This window comes from Montipora foliosa, chromosome 6 (assembly GCF_036669935.1).
Source record: "Montipora foliosa isolate CH-2021 chromosome 6, ASM3666993v2, whole genome shotgun sequence".
NCBI lineage: Eukaryota > Metazoa > Cnidaria > Anthozoa > Scleractinia > Acroporidae > Montipora > Montipora foliosa.
This window is the reverse complement of record NC_090874.1, coordinates 48,501,373-48,515,838: the sequence shown is the minus strand read 5'-3', so window position 1 is coordinate 48,515,838 and position 14,466 is coordinate 48,501,373. Positions and strand designations below refer to the sequence as shown.

At 38.6% G+C, this 14,466-nt stretch overlaps 1 protein-coding gene across 5 annotated transcripts in view; it reads right to left on the bottom strand.

Annotated features, from left to right (window-relative positions):
- LOC138007568 (octopamine receptor beta-1R-like) overlaps positions 1-14,466 on the bottom strand; it is a 31,009-nt gene extending 16,543 nt beyond the window's left edge. The window contains exons 1-2 of one of the 5 annotated variants that reach the window (XM_068854548.1): positions 14,286-14,466; positions 10,180-10,300 (exon numbers count right to left, since the gene is read on the bottom strand). The gene's annotated coding sequence lies outside the window, so the exon portion shown is untranslated. Of the gene's footprint in view, positions 1-7,716; positions 7,835-10,179; positions 10,301-10,475; positions 11,162-11,201; positions 11,509-12,903; positions 13,052-14,285 lie in introns of those variants that run through there. The other 4 variants (XM_068854549.1, XM_068854552.1, XM_068854551.1 and 1 more) reach the window with 4 other exon arrangements.

Below are 14,466 nucleotides of genomic sequence, written 5' to 3'. Positions count from 1 at the left end.
AATTTAGTCACAGTAAAATAAATTCACTTGGAGTGCAAAACCCTTAAGGCAGCGAAAGACGAGATACAAAAATCCTCAACTTGTGGCGCAACATTGTTTCGTTGCAAGTTCTGGTCGATGTTTCGCGTTTTTCACTTTGCGTGATCAACTTGACCCACAAGAAAAACATTTGTTGTGGGTTGAAGAAATGCAGGGCGCTGAGTGGTTGCTTTGCTAGTACAAGAGCACATTTGTTGCGCGACAAGTTGTGAGCTTGATGAAAAACGAGCAACAAAGCCAAAATTTGTTGCTCAGAGTAGATCCGCGCTCTACTTTTCGCAACAACTTTCTTCAACCCGCAACAAATGTTTTTGTTGCGCGACAAGTTGATCATGCAAGGTGAAAAACGGGAGAAATCGACCCAAACTTGCAACGAAATAATGTTGCGCGCCAAGTTAAGGGTTTTTGTATCTCGTATTTCGCCGCCTTTAGCTTGCGCAACAAGATGACAATACATTTTGCATGTTGCTCTCGTAGTTGATTATAACTGTCAGGCCAGTTTACATTTAAGACACGTAAGGAAGTCAGAGCAGGTCTGTCATAATTTTTTACCCCATTTAAGCTTTCTGGCTTGATTTTGCACTGATTTTTTGCTCTGATTTATCATAGGCAACTTAAGCTGAAATAGTGAAATCAAGATGGCGGATCTGATGACGTCATACGACACCTGCGACATCCAAAATATATTGTCATCTTGTAGCGCAAGCTAAGGGTTTTGCACTCCATGTGAATTTATTTTACTGTGACTAAATTTAACGAAAGCCATGGGGGGTCGATCAACATCCCCTCCCTCCCACCTCAAACTGAGCCGGGTACGTGTTTGCTGACATGAAAAATGCCTGCAAGGCTTATAATTAGAGCTTCCTTTATGAGAAAAACATTCATATTACTCGTATGTATTCGTATGTATTGGTATGTTAGTCGTATGTATCCGTATGTTACTCGTATGTTACTCGTATGTTACTCGTATGTTAGTCGTATGTATTCGTATGTATCCGTATGTTCCGTATGTTACTCGTATGTTACTCGTATGTTACCCGTATGTACTCGTGTGGTGTTTTAGTCATGATCGTGAAGCATCTGTGTCAAATGATGGCAAGATACCGGGTTTTTGTAAGTTTCTTTTTCTGTCAAGTGTTATAAAGGTTGACAATGAAATGAGCGAAGTCAAAACAAAGATCACAATCGCCCAACTCTTGTTTATGCAAAGTCAAAATTTACTCTCCAAGACACGTACGACGTTATTTATCACCAGGTAATTCCATCATTTTGGAAATAGCAGCTACTTTATTATTCATCTGCGTCACAAGTTTTCATTGATTTTGGGGCTCATTTAGTTGAAACTCAAGCACGCTTCCAACAGGCCTGTGAACCCTTCCTGCTTACAGAGCAATACTAAAAAACTTCTCCCATATCACATTTCAACCTTAAGCTCGAAAATTCAATACACAACATGATATTATAATTCACAAAGGCAGAAAATATCACAGAATCCTTTTCCAGCGAAATATTTATTGAAACAAACAACATATTTGCTCTTGGAGGCGAAAACCTCTTCCTATTTCATTGCGTGCGTGAAGACAAGAAACTCAATCGTGTCAAATTACCATGTACTTCAGGTAAATGCAGCTCACTTTGATTTAGTCTCGACGGGCGATAGATTGTTGTCGAAGTCCAGTGCTCGTCGCTTTTGAGATTCCTGCCTATTTTATCCAACTGACTTTCTATTATTGAGCTCCATAAGGGTATATTTTGTTTAAGGATCCACTAAAACGCCATTCGCGTTACATGACTTTCGACGCCATTGCAGGCTAAGTTAATGATTCTACTGTGTCCACCAGAGAAATCTACGCATTTCCACTACCCTCTCGATCCTAAGAAAATACTCGCAGAAGGCTCTATCCACAAAGACACCACTTACCAGGGGAGTGACAGGCAAGACTTTTACCGAAACGGAAAAAAAAAAAAAAAAAACTAAAAAAAAAAAAAAAAGAAAACAAACAAACTAAACGCAGACCTCGACTGGGTTTGCCATGAGGCAACCCAGTAAAAAGAGGATGGCCTAATTGAAACAATACTTTCATCGCGATCAACCCCCGTACCTCAAGAGATGATCGGTTATACTTTGAAAAACTAACCTGCGATCAGGCCCATTTTTAGCTTCGCCCATATGTTCTCTTATGTCGTCGCTCGCTAAAATTGGGCCTGACCAAAAGTCTCTCAAGAATTCCGGACGGTCGGCCAAATTTTGGCCGACCAAACTCGTGATCTGATTGGCTGTTGAGAGACTAATCCTTCATAAGACTAATCCTTCATAAGTGTACGAAAAAAATTGCTCCCTTTTGTTCTTACAATGCCGTGGACGGTGCAACTTGATTTTATTTGTATAAATGGAGATATGTACGGAGCCCTGTTAGTGCCACCCGGGTGTGCGTATACTTTTTATTTACTTCTGGCGAGACTTTTTTACTTTCGGCGTGACTCTTCTTTTTATTTGTCAGTGGCGCGACTTTTTTTTAGCTGGCGCGACTCTTTTTATTTGGCGCGACTATTTTTACTTGGCGCGACTTTTTTTAATTTGGCGCGACTTTTTTTATTTGGCGCGACTTTTTCTGTTTGGCGCGACTTTTTTTATTTGGCGCGACTTTTTTTGTTTGGCGCGACTTTTATATCTGGCGTGTCTTTTATACCGGCGCCTGGGTACGGACTTTATGTATCCCTTATTATAGTGTAATAAATATTGTAAGCAATAATCCTATAAACCCTTGTATACCCCTATATACCCTTGAATACCTCTATATACCCTCAAGAGAGGATAGGGTGAGAGAACGAATCCCCCTGCTCCATCATAGTTTTTTAAAAATCTATTTTTAGTTTAAGTTCTCGTTCCCAATGCCGCGCTTAACTAAAGTTTCTTTCCGTTATTACAACTGGCAAATCAGGTGCCTGTGTATGGAGGGAGGGGGGGGGGGGGAGGATCTGCGTTTACCTCATCCTCTTCATACCCTTGACTACCCTTGTAAACCCCTATATACCCTTGTAAACACTTGCATACCCTTGTATACTCCTATACTGCCTATATACCTTTGTGGACTCTATATACTCTTCAATACCTTTGTATACCCTCATAAAACCTTGTATACTTTTGTGTGCCCTTGTATACCTTTAAGTGCATTTCTGGACATAAGTACCTATATATCCCTTACAAAAAGTTAAAAAGCGTTTGTAATTGTGTCCGTATATTTCAAATCGGGGTTTGTAGTAAAAGATGCTCTCTTGCTGGACCGATATTTTTGATAGTGTCGCTAAGGTAGTTAGGTAATCCAGTGTGCCATACTGGGCATCCATATTCCATTATCGGACCGTCTAATAAAGCAGCAAAAAACTGACATAACAACTTCGGTTTTGAAGCCTGACTTTCGGAGAATTAGTAAGATACACAAGCTTTTGGATGCTTTCGTAGTTTTTTATCAATAACGCTCGAAACGTTGGCTTTCAAATTTCTCTATGGTGGTCAATATGAGACATCAACCCACTTGACAAACCCATTTCTGTACTACAGGACAAAACTAGGTGGTGGAAGTAGTGAAACTACTTCCTGTGGCGTAACGAAGTCAAGCTGCCAATTATATTGTAGAGGAGAACGAGATCTTAAGTGGAATGGCAGTTGCCAACTACATAAATCACGCTTTTTCGGGGTATACTGAGGTATACAAGAGTACACAGAGGTATACAAGGGTATAGAATGCAAGGGTATATAGAGTATACAAAGGTATATGGGCAGCATAGGAGTATAAAAGGGTATACAAGTGTTTACAAGGGTATATAGGGGTTTACAAGGGTAGTCAAGGGTATGAAGAGGATGAGGTAAGCGAGCAGATCCTTCCCCCCCCCCCCCCCTCCTCCATACACAGGCACCTGATTTGCCAGTTGTAATAACGGAAAGAAACTTTAGTTAAGCGCGGCATTGGGAACGAGAACTTAAACTAAAAATAGATTTTTAAAAAACTATGATGGAGCAGGGGGATTCGTTCTCTCACCTCATCCTCTCTTGAGGGTATATAGAGGTATACAAGGGTATATAGGGGTATACAAGGGTTTATAGGATTATTGCTTACAATATTTATTACACTATAATAAGGGATACATAAGGTCCGTACCCAGGTGCTGGCATAAAAGACATGCCAGATAAAAAAGTCGCGCCAAACAAAAAAAGTCGCGCCAAATAAAAAAAGTCGCGCCAAACAGAAAAAGTCGCGCCAAATTAAGAAAAGTCACGCCAAGTAAAAAAAGTCGCGCCAAATAAAAAAAGTCGCGCCACTGACACAAATAAAAACAAGAGTCACGCCCAAAGTAAAAAAGTCTCGACAGAAAAAAATAAAAAGTATACGCACACCCAGGTGGCACTAACAGGGCTCCGTAGATATGCCATCTGAAACATCTCATAACTTGTCCAGAATCGGGTTTGAATCTCTGGAACGAGTGAAATTAACGATTCTGTTGTCGAGCTCTGTGGCCATCGGGTTGAAAGTACTTTGGCACAAACTTCCCTGATGTTTTGAAAGCTAAATAGCTGGTTCTTTCAAATGGCAATGAAAGCCGATGCATATTGGTTTCCTGGATGAGACAGGGGACATATATATCAACAGGAGGAGATGCTGATAAAATCGCAAGTTACACGAATGCATGTTTTGAATATCTGTGTATCAAACGGCTTTATTTATTTACTGTACATGACACGGTTTGTTTGCACACTTCATAATATTTCCAGTTGATTTAACTTAAAACTCGCACTCCAGAAACTAAAATGGCATGTTTCCAATTCCAATTGCGAGTCCATCTTACTGTTCGTACTCCATCAAAAAATTAACAGCCAAACTTATCATGATTTTACTGCGCGCAATTCTAGAAATACACTGCAACTGAAGATAAAATCACCAAAGAAACCTTCATGGGCAAACACGTTAAAGGAATAATGTATTTCCACACCGTCCAACGACAAAATGCTAGGTTATCTCAATTACAAATTAAGATGTCAAGCTTAAAAGATTGCATATTCACCGGCCTTTGCCGCAATATAGTCGTCGAAAACATTCCCCGTGCTTTAAATGTGTTTTTCTCAAATTAAAGCCAACGGTAACTTTCGAATTCGTTTATAATATTCCTCCCACGGTAATTAACTCTGGTCAAAACAAAATAGCGTGAATCTGCCGTCCACGCGTGTATTGTTGTAATGGAAGTAAATTTGATTGGCCGATGAAGGACATGTCAATCGATCAAAAAAAGTGGGCGGAAGGAATTTCGAAGAGGAATTTGGTCAGGCTCTATTTTTCGTTTCGCCAACTCCACGTATCACGCGAAACTAAGGGTGCTTACCATTTAGCTAAATAATCCGGATGGAATGATCGTTGCATGAAGGTAAGCGATTTTCCGAATTTAATGACCAACCGGATGAGAATGGCGCTTACCATTTACTACACAGCATTCCATCCCGCATATTTTACTCGATCTTGTCAGAAAGGACCTGGAAACGGAAGGTTCTCGCAAATGGTAAGAGCATTTCGCGAATTCCGTTCCGAACGGAAAAAGAGGACTACCTCTGGAGGTTGTCCACAATTTCCGAAAAGATTTTCCGGAAAATTGCCTTTCCATTTGACCTCAAGCCGAAATTTCCATATTTTTTGGCTAAATGGTAAGCACCCTAAAATAGAGCCTGATCGCAGGTTATTGAAAAACATAAGAGTGTCTTCAATTTTTCAGATTTAGATTGAATTCAACAGCTTTAGAAACACAATAGGGCCGTTTATACGAGAGAAAATAAGCCGCGGCTTACTCTGGCCGTGGCGTACATAATACGCGAAAGGAACTATTTATACGAGTATAAACTCCCAGGCCAGGATAAGCCGCGGGTTGAGAAAGCGGTGAACGTAGATTTTGTACCATTTATACGGGGTGTTGGCGTCTTATGTAAGCCGTGGCTAGAGTAAGCCGCGGCTTAATTTTCTCTCGTATAAACAGCCATGTTGTTTTTTTTGTTCTCGTCGCGAAAATGGAATCGTTGAAGAAAATTCTGTCGTCTCATGATATAAAAACCGAGGTAGCCTTTGAACCGAACCTGAGAAATCTACGGCCAATTTAAATTAGAAGAAAAAAGGAGAAAGATAAGCTTGTTCTTGAAACGCTAATTACTAACAAGAAATGAAAATTTGATGAAAGCAAAAAAACATCGAGCAAGAAATAATTCCTGATTAAAGAATAAAGCTGGGGTTTTAGGTTCCGACTAGCTGATTCAGGAATGCAATGTTTTTTTAGGTACAGTATGTGAAACGATCTCTTTTAAAACTGTTCCGGGAATCCTCGCTGCGGATTTGCGGACTTTTTTCGAAGTCATCGCTTTTACGTCGACCATTTCTATGTATTCTTTCAGTACATGTGTTAAATATGTGCATTACGGGAGTTAGGTATCATCGAGTTTGGATTCGAGTTCGAGTTCGAGTTGGACTTCGAGTTGGACTTCGAGTTGCGCTTCGAGTTAATAATTAAAACGCAAGTATATAATTGATAATAATGTATAATTATTATTTATTATTAATGTTAATAAGCAAAGAGATGTATAAGCTGGGCGAAGAACAGGAATTCGGGGCAATATTGGGATTTTTCATTTTTTTTTTCATGTGGTTTAAGTAATAAAATTGCTGACACATTAAAATATAGAGCAGGGATATAGGTTTTCAACAATGTGTGGTACCTTTTGTCACTGCGAATGAATAATAACAAATTGTCCATATTTGGGGTCGTGGGCCATATATTTACTAATAGACGATTTCATATTATTCAGAATTAAAAATAATTTTAATTACCTCTCTACATTTCATTTCGCTCTACAAGACAATCATAGGCACTTGCAAAAGTAAAAACGCAACGAAAGTGAACTACGATTGACATTTAAAACGAGCTGTCTTCTCACAGTCAGTTTCTAAAACATTTGTTTTGGACAAAACATCAACTTTCAAAAGAACAAATTGTTTATTTCTCTACAAACTGATCTGTCACTGTAATCTAAAACATGGGCATGTTTCAGTGCTAATTTACATTTCAAAAAAAATCTTTCAATGCAAGTCTTCATAAAGAAAATCAAACGTACCTTTCCATTGTTGAAGACAGGATGACCAACAACAGCGCCTATGATCTTACCATCGTTTGCCATCCAAGAAATGTGTGATTTGGCATAAGATAACTGGACGTGGACAAGGTTAGTGTCACGCGTCATGCCACTTGCACTTTCTTAACAGAAATGGACACTGCTTTGATTCAAATCCTTTCTCTTCATGAGAGATCGTTGGTTAGCATTATGGATCATGGTTAGCATTTACATTTCAAGGAAAAATATTCCTTGTCATACTATCGTTGGTTTGTGCCCTCCCATAAGCACAAGCGGTCCTTCGAAAAATGTAAGTATCTCGGCGGACTCTGGTTTTGCGGGACCTACCCTACCCTACCCCTCTATTTCTTTTTGGGGGGAGGGGGGTTTATTGTTACAGTCAACTTTAACTCGAACTCCAACTCGAACCCTAACTCGCAGTCCAACTCGAAGTCCAACTCGAACTCGGACTCGAACTCGAATCCAAACTCGATGGTTCGGGATTCCCGTGCATTACAGAAAGAAAATCAACTTACTTCCGGCGTCGATTCTCACCAAATTCGAGCTGAATGTTTAACCAAAGAGGTTGCCTCCAGATGACATTTCCAAAATGAAGATACTTCAACGCATTCAGTAGCTATCGACTGAGTAGAGTCAGTGCACAGATCGAGACCAGACCGCAGGTTAAAATATCTTGTTGAGACGTCAAGCCTGGTGTGTCAATTATAGATGCATGTTTCGGTCGAGTTGATTTAGTTTGAGTAACAACCAGGTGCTCTGAAACTCTTTTCACTCATAAATGTGTAACGCAATCGAGTTTCGGTCGCTCGTGTGTCTGTCCTGCGCTTTCTGGTCTGAGCCAAGAAAGCCCTCATTGCGGCTGTCTTGGTAACGAGTGCGATCAAGTTAGTGCACTTTACTTTCTGCCGACCGCCATCTCTCGGCTTTTTCAACTCACGAAACGAGAACGTGGCCTTAACCCTAACGAGCAATTTACATCAAGTAGTCCTACAATCGATGAACGCCCTTCATGTAGCTTTAGCTGAGCCACCTTGATTTTATTTTAACCTATTTGCCGAGTTTATAAGTTAAAATAACGTAATTATTCACTAGTTGTAGTAGTATTTTCCTTTCAATAAAAAGATCGGTTTAGCGAAACGGTTGTTTTATACTCTAAAGTTTCTTTCAATGATTAAATCATTTATCGATTCCAGAGTTACAAGAAAATGCTCTGTTAGAAACGTAAATAAGAGTAGGAAAAAATGTTCCATCAGAATAGTTAATAAATGGGCGATAAAACAAACACGATACAGTGATAGATGATTTAAATTCAATTTCATTAATGCAATGTTCACTTGTTGACAGTAAGCTTTAATGCACTGAAGTTACAAGATAGCTAATCTATACATGGCGCATCATCACAAATACTCTTTTCTTCTCAAACAATAAGTAGTTTCTTCGAAATACATTTTAACATAAAAACTAGCGATAAAATTTTTCGACGTTTCGATCTCGCTGAGATCATTTTCAAGTTTGAAAAAAGTGAATAAAACTTTGCCTATAAGAAGTAAAATCACACGTGAGAATATTAAAAGCGATAAAAATGTGGAAACATGTACTATGCGTTACAAAAGGTAAGTGATAAAAACTAAAAAAGGCTAGATAACAATAGGACAAAAAGCTTTACAAAAGAATGTATGAAATACTCCGAGCTATAAAAATAACTTTGCACGGATGGAGTCAGATTGCGTGTTCAAAGTTGGCTTTAGTTCTTTTATAAAAAGCATCTCATAAATTAAGCAGTCAAATTTGCTCTGGCACTTCCGTAAGATCTTAAAACTACGAGATATGTCCCTTGGGTCCCTCCCATGTTGATCTCTGACGTGTTTCCCGATGGCAGATCCCTTATGTTCTTCAATGCGTTGATACAGGTGTCGGCATGTGTAGCCGACATAATCCGCATCGCACAGATCACACTTGAAATGGTAAACAACACATTGTTGGTTAACAATAGGGAGTTTGCTTTCTTTTGGGTTGATGTTAGATCCGATCTTTCGGCTTGTGTACACGGGATGGATATCTTATCCGATTTTGCGACTCAATTCTCCAAGTTGTCTTCGCACAGAATTCGCTGATCTCTGGTCCTTAAATGGTAATATTATTCTCACAGGTGCTTTCTTATCGTCACAGGTCTGTTTGGATCTTACATCCCCTGAAACGTTTGCAGTAACAAAATCTTTGATTGATGATTGTAAGAGTGGGACTGGGTAATGAAGCCGAGAGAAAGTCTCCTTGAGACTCAGCGAATTCTGTGCGAAGACAACTTGGAGAATTGAGTCGCAAAATCGGAAAAGATATCCATCCCGTGTACACAAGCCGAAAGATCGGATCTAACATCAAGCCAAAAGAAAGCAAACCCCCTATTGTTAACCAACAATGTGTTGTTTACCATTTCAAGTGTGATCTGTGCGATGCGGATTATGTCGGCTACACATGCCGACACCTGTATCAACGCATTGAAGAACGTAAGGGATCTGCCATCGGGAAACACGTCAGAGATCAACATGGGAGGGACCCAAGGGACATATCTCGTAGTTTTAAGATCTTACGGAAGTGCCAGAGCAAATTTGACTTCTTAATTTATGAGATGCTTTTTATAAAAGAACTAAAGCCAACTTTGAACACGCAGTCTGACTCCATCCGTGCAAAGTTATTTTTATAGCTCGGAGTATTTCATATATTCTTTTGTAAAGCTTTTTGTCCTATTGTTATCTAGCCTTTTTTAGTTTTTATCACTTACCTTTTGTAACGCATAGTACATGTTTCCACATTTTTATCGCTTTTAATATTCTCACGTGTGATTTTACTTCTTATAGGCAAAGTTTTATTCACTTTTTTCAAACTTGAAAATGATCTCAGCGAGATCGAAACGTCGAAAAATTTTCTCAAACAATTCCCGTTTTATGATCTAGTGCCAACGGCCTCTCTGTTCCACATACCTGTGCAGGGAATTCGGAAATGAATTGTCAATTTACCAACGCCATGCTTCCACTCGACAAAAAGTAAACCTGTTCACCTTTTCCGTAAGATCTGTATGGTACTTTCCACAGCAGTCTAGATCTGTCGAAAAAAAAAGAATATATAGAGTAAAATTTCTATTTTTTATGGAACTAAGATGATATTATTCTTCTTACTTCAAAAACAGAACCAAATATATGCGGTAGTTTAACTGGCAAACCGACAACACCGGCTATTAATGACTTAAAAAAAACTGGAGATATAAATGCAGACTGACCCAATTGTGTTCGCCCAAAAAGAAATCGTAGACCAATTCTTTAAAAAGTCTGTAATGACAAGCAGACTAGTTTGTGTTAAAGGCAAGTTTCAGTTTGAAGAAAATCGTTTGATCTTTGGCTACGATTCAAGGAATTTAACAATAACACAGGATCGTCTTCACGTATAGCTAATTAATTGGCATTTCACATCATTTATGATGTCATGTATGCAGTCAATGCATACATCATTGACAAAAACCCTCCTCGTCTTGCTCAAAATATGCTGCTTCAATTTATGTGTTTTCTTACGGAGAGCTTATCGCTTTTGAAGCCATTCAGTGAAGAAATAACATCACGAACTCAGTTTTCTTCTTAGCACTCTGCGTTCCAGACCGTATGGTCGTTTTTTAAACCATTTGAATTCCAGGGTGTTTCCAAACAGACGAATTTTTGGTGGCTGAAATCTTAAAATGGAAGGTGTCTTGACGACTTTCAAATACGGCCTTGTGGGTGGGTATATTTAAAATGGGAACTGCGTCAATTCGATGCAGTCGTAATTTTGAATCAATTGCTAGACTAAATTGCACTCCAGAGCTGAATTTAAATTGAAAAGAAATTGTAAATAACACATGGATCGGACATGGACCCTTTTAAACCTTTTAGATTGATCATGCCTTTTACTTCAACAATAGGCGGCCAGGAGCACGCTGAAGAAACTTAAATGGGTAATTAAAAACGCTTCTTACCTTGACAGCAGTTATAAACGGAGGCCTAGTTTTGTTAAGATGTGCTTTCACTCCAAAGGACTCAGTGACGACAATTTTTGATAAAAGGACTCCTGGGCCCGGTTCCTCGAAAGCCTATTAACGCTAATCTAAGATTAAAAATTAACCAAGCAGTTTATTTCTCTACTCCCAAATGCTGTTCAACGCAGATTTTTGGCAGAACTTTACATGAGAAGACGTCAATCTTGAAAAACAAAAATAAGCAAAAGAAACTTTCACCAAAAAGTTGAAAACGTGAAACAAAAGTTTACGCTAATCCTGGATTAAGTTAATCGGCTTCCGAGGAACCGGGCCCTGCTTGTTATCTCAAAAGCTGTCGGCTTTTAATGTGCTATTACAAGTTGAATTTACTGAGAGCTGCTTTTAAAAGCAGTGCGCTCGTTATCTTGGCGCCTTTTGTGAAGTTAAATGAAGGCGATTCACCTTGTAGAACAAGTGTGAAGTGGTATCTTAATAAACCGAACTCAGTTCGCAGTTGGAGGTGAAGTTTTCAGTCTCGTTCTCAAAAATTACATCCTGAATTTGGTCCGGTAACCGGCGATTTGAGTGCGAAAGGGTACGGTAAAATACACCGAAAATAGCGCCAAAATCCCCTACTGATTGGCACGTCTGTTTTCTGTGTTTATCATGCAAGTGAAAATAAACCAAAATGAAATCCATGCATGTTTTCAGTGATAAAAAAGTCCTTTTTTTTTGTTAATACGCAAAGCTAGTAATCCTGCCTCGCATCGCAGTGTGCTTTGTTTCTCCATTTATTTCTTACAAACTTGATTTATTTCTGTACCTCTGTTTTGCCTGCAGCAAAATTACCCCAATTTCAATAAAACCTGCAGAAGCATATTTATATTTCCTGAGTTTTTTTTTTTTTTTTCAAAACGGCTGCGCAAACTGGATTGTACTCAGTTCACGCGGGAGGTCAAAGCGTGGATAGCAATATCAAGCAGTATTTTGTTTGTTTTCTGCGACACGAACACGAAGGCAGGTTATTTCTAATTTCACAAAACCACTGTTATTAAATGTTCTGTTACTAAGTTGCGTAACCCATATCAAAACAATACGACTACTTATTAATTGGACCATGTTCACACCAGCACCGACAGCCAATCAACACAGTATTGTGCCCAAACCATTACTCACTCTTAGATATCGTAACATAGAAGCACGTTTGTTCACTGGTATCGCTACTTCATGTTCAATTCAGTATTACTTCGCAATCTTGTTTGCATTGACCATGTTTTCACTTGTCTAATTCAAACACATCCCCACCAATTTTGGATCGCATCATGTCGAATCTATTGTAGGTGCGTTTTTTCGTTCTTTAATAGTGCATTATCTTTCTAACACTAAATAATAAAAAATATATCGTGTATGCTTGGAATGCCGTTGCGATAAACCTCTAGGCAGTCACTGAGTGTTTTATCGAACATGATGTTTCGATTGAATAGAAAACAAATCACCCTCCGTGAATGAACCTGAATGCTCTTTGTATTAAATTCTTAAGCGATAAGAACTTTTTGAAGATTTGTCGTTTTTTTTTGGTTGTTCTGTGTAAGGGTTAAATCGCTTCAGTTTAAGATCTATTCAAAATGAAACCTCTCTAAAGAAATTATCTTGCCAAGGTGAAATCGCAGACACATTTTTCACTTTAGATACTGATGCTCACCAAATGCCCCTTTTCGACTTGACTTGACTTGACTTAATGCGCTTTCACGGACCTCAGCCCGGGTACAAGTTTTGGTCCTCAAATTTTAGGCAGAGCGAGAGACAAAGGGAGAGAGGTGTTAATCTCGACACATTTGTTGGGCCGACTTCGTCATAAAGTTTTAATGACGACAAATAACTCAAATTACTTTAAATTAATTTTGAGTGATGTGTCAAAATAGTCCACAGGCACAATAAATCAATCTGAAATATTTTCTAAAACACGGTTTACAACGGCTAGCATCATGCAATTAAAAAATGGAAAATTATTTCTTTATTCTCTTTATTTCAAATTAATTTAAACACAGGCAAATTAAATCTTAACTTTCAGGCTACCGAGATGCAACTTGTTTTGCCTGGCATACACTTTTCTCAACAGCAACGGTGAATTGGTTCTTTTCTGATTTTAAAGCAATCCATTTTTAAGTTTTATACTTATGGAACTCGATAACTGAGGAATAAAACTCAACAGCTATTAAACCTTCGAACATCTGCTTCCCTAATTCTCCGGTTAAACATGAAACGCGTTAGTGATGTATTGGTGTATTTGTTAATTTAAACAGAGGCAATTTATTTCTTAACTTTCAGGCAGCCGACATGAGCCGAGACGCAACTTGTTTTGCCTGGCATACACTTTTCTCAACAGCAACGGTGAATTGGTTCTTTTCTGATTTTAAAGCAATCCATTTTTAAGTTTTATACTTATGGAACTCGATAACTGAGGAATAAAACTCAACAGCTATTACACCTTCGAACATCTGCTTCCCTAATTCTCCGGTTAAACATGAAACGTTAGTGATGTATTGGTGTATTTGTTAATTTAAACACAGGCAAATTATTTCTTAACTTTCAGGCAGCCGACAGGGGCACCCAACATCAATTTTCGGGAAATATCTGTTCGGAAGACGATTTGAGATCTAGAATTTTCGGAACATTTGTTCCAAAATTTATTGCTTGCCTGCCGTTCCTAGGATTTTCGAACATCTAAAAAATGGTATAATTGCCCATTTTAAACGGATTTTACCCTAAAAGGGTCCACCTAGAATTTTCGGGAGCCATTTTTTTGGCTGAAATTTTCGAAAAAGTAAGTTTTGATCCCTATAATTTTTGGATCACTAGACTTTCAGCTAGGAAATCCGAACAGATAACAAATTTTTAGGGGATAAAAATATGGCTATATCTAGAGTTTAAATACCAAAATGCGTTTAACAATGCTAGGTTTAAGTGGTTTTGAACTATATTCCCGTTGGGTGCCCCTGAGCCGAGACGCAACTTGTTTTGCCTGGCATACACTTTTCTCAACAGCAACGGTGAATTGGTTCTTTTCTGATTTTAAATACTTACGGATCTCGATAACTGAGGAATAAAACTCAACAGCTATTACACCTTCGAACATCTGCTTCCCTAATTCTCCGGTTAAACATGAAACGCGTTAGTGATGTATTGGTGTATTTGTTAATTTAAACACAGGCAAATTATTTTGTCAGTTAACTTTCAGGCTACCGAGATGCAACTTGTTTTGCCT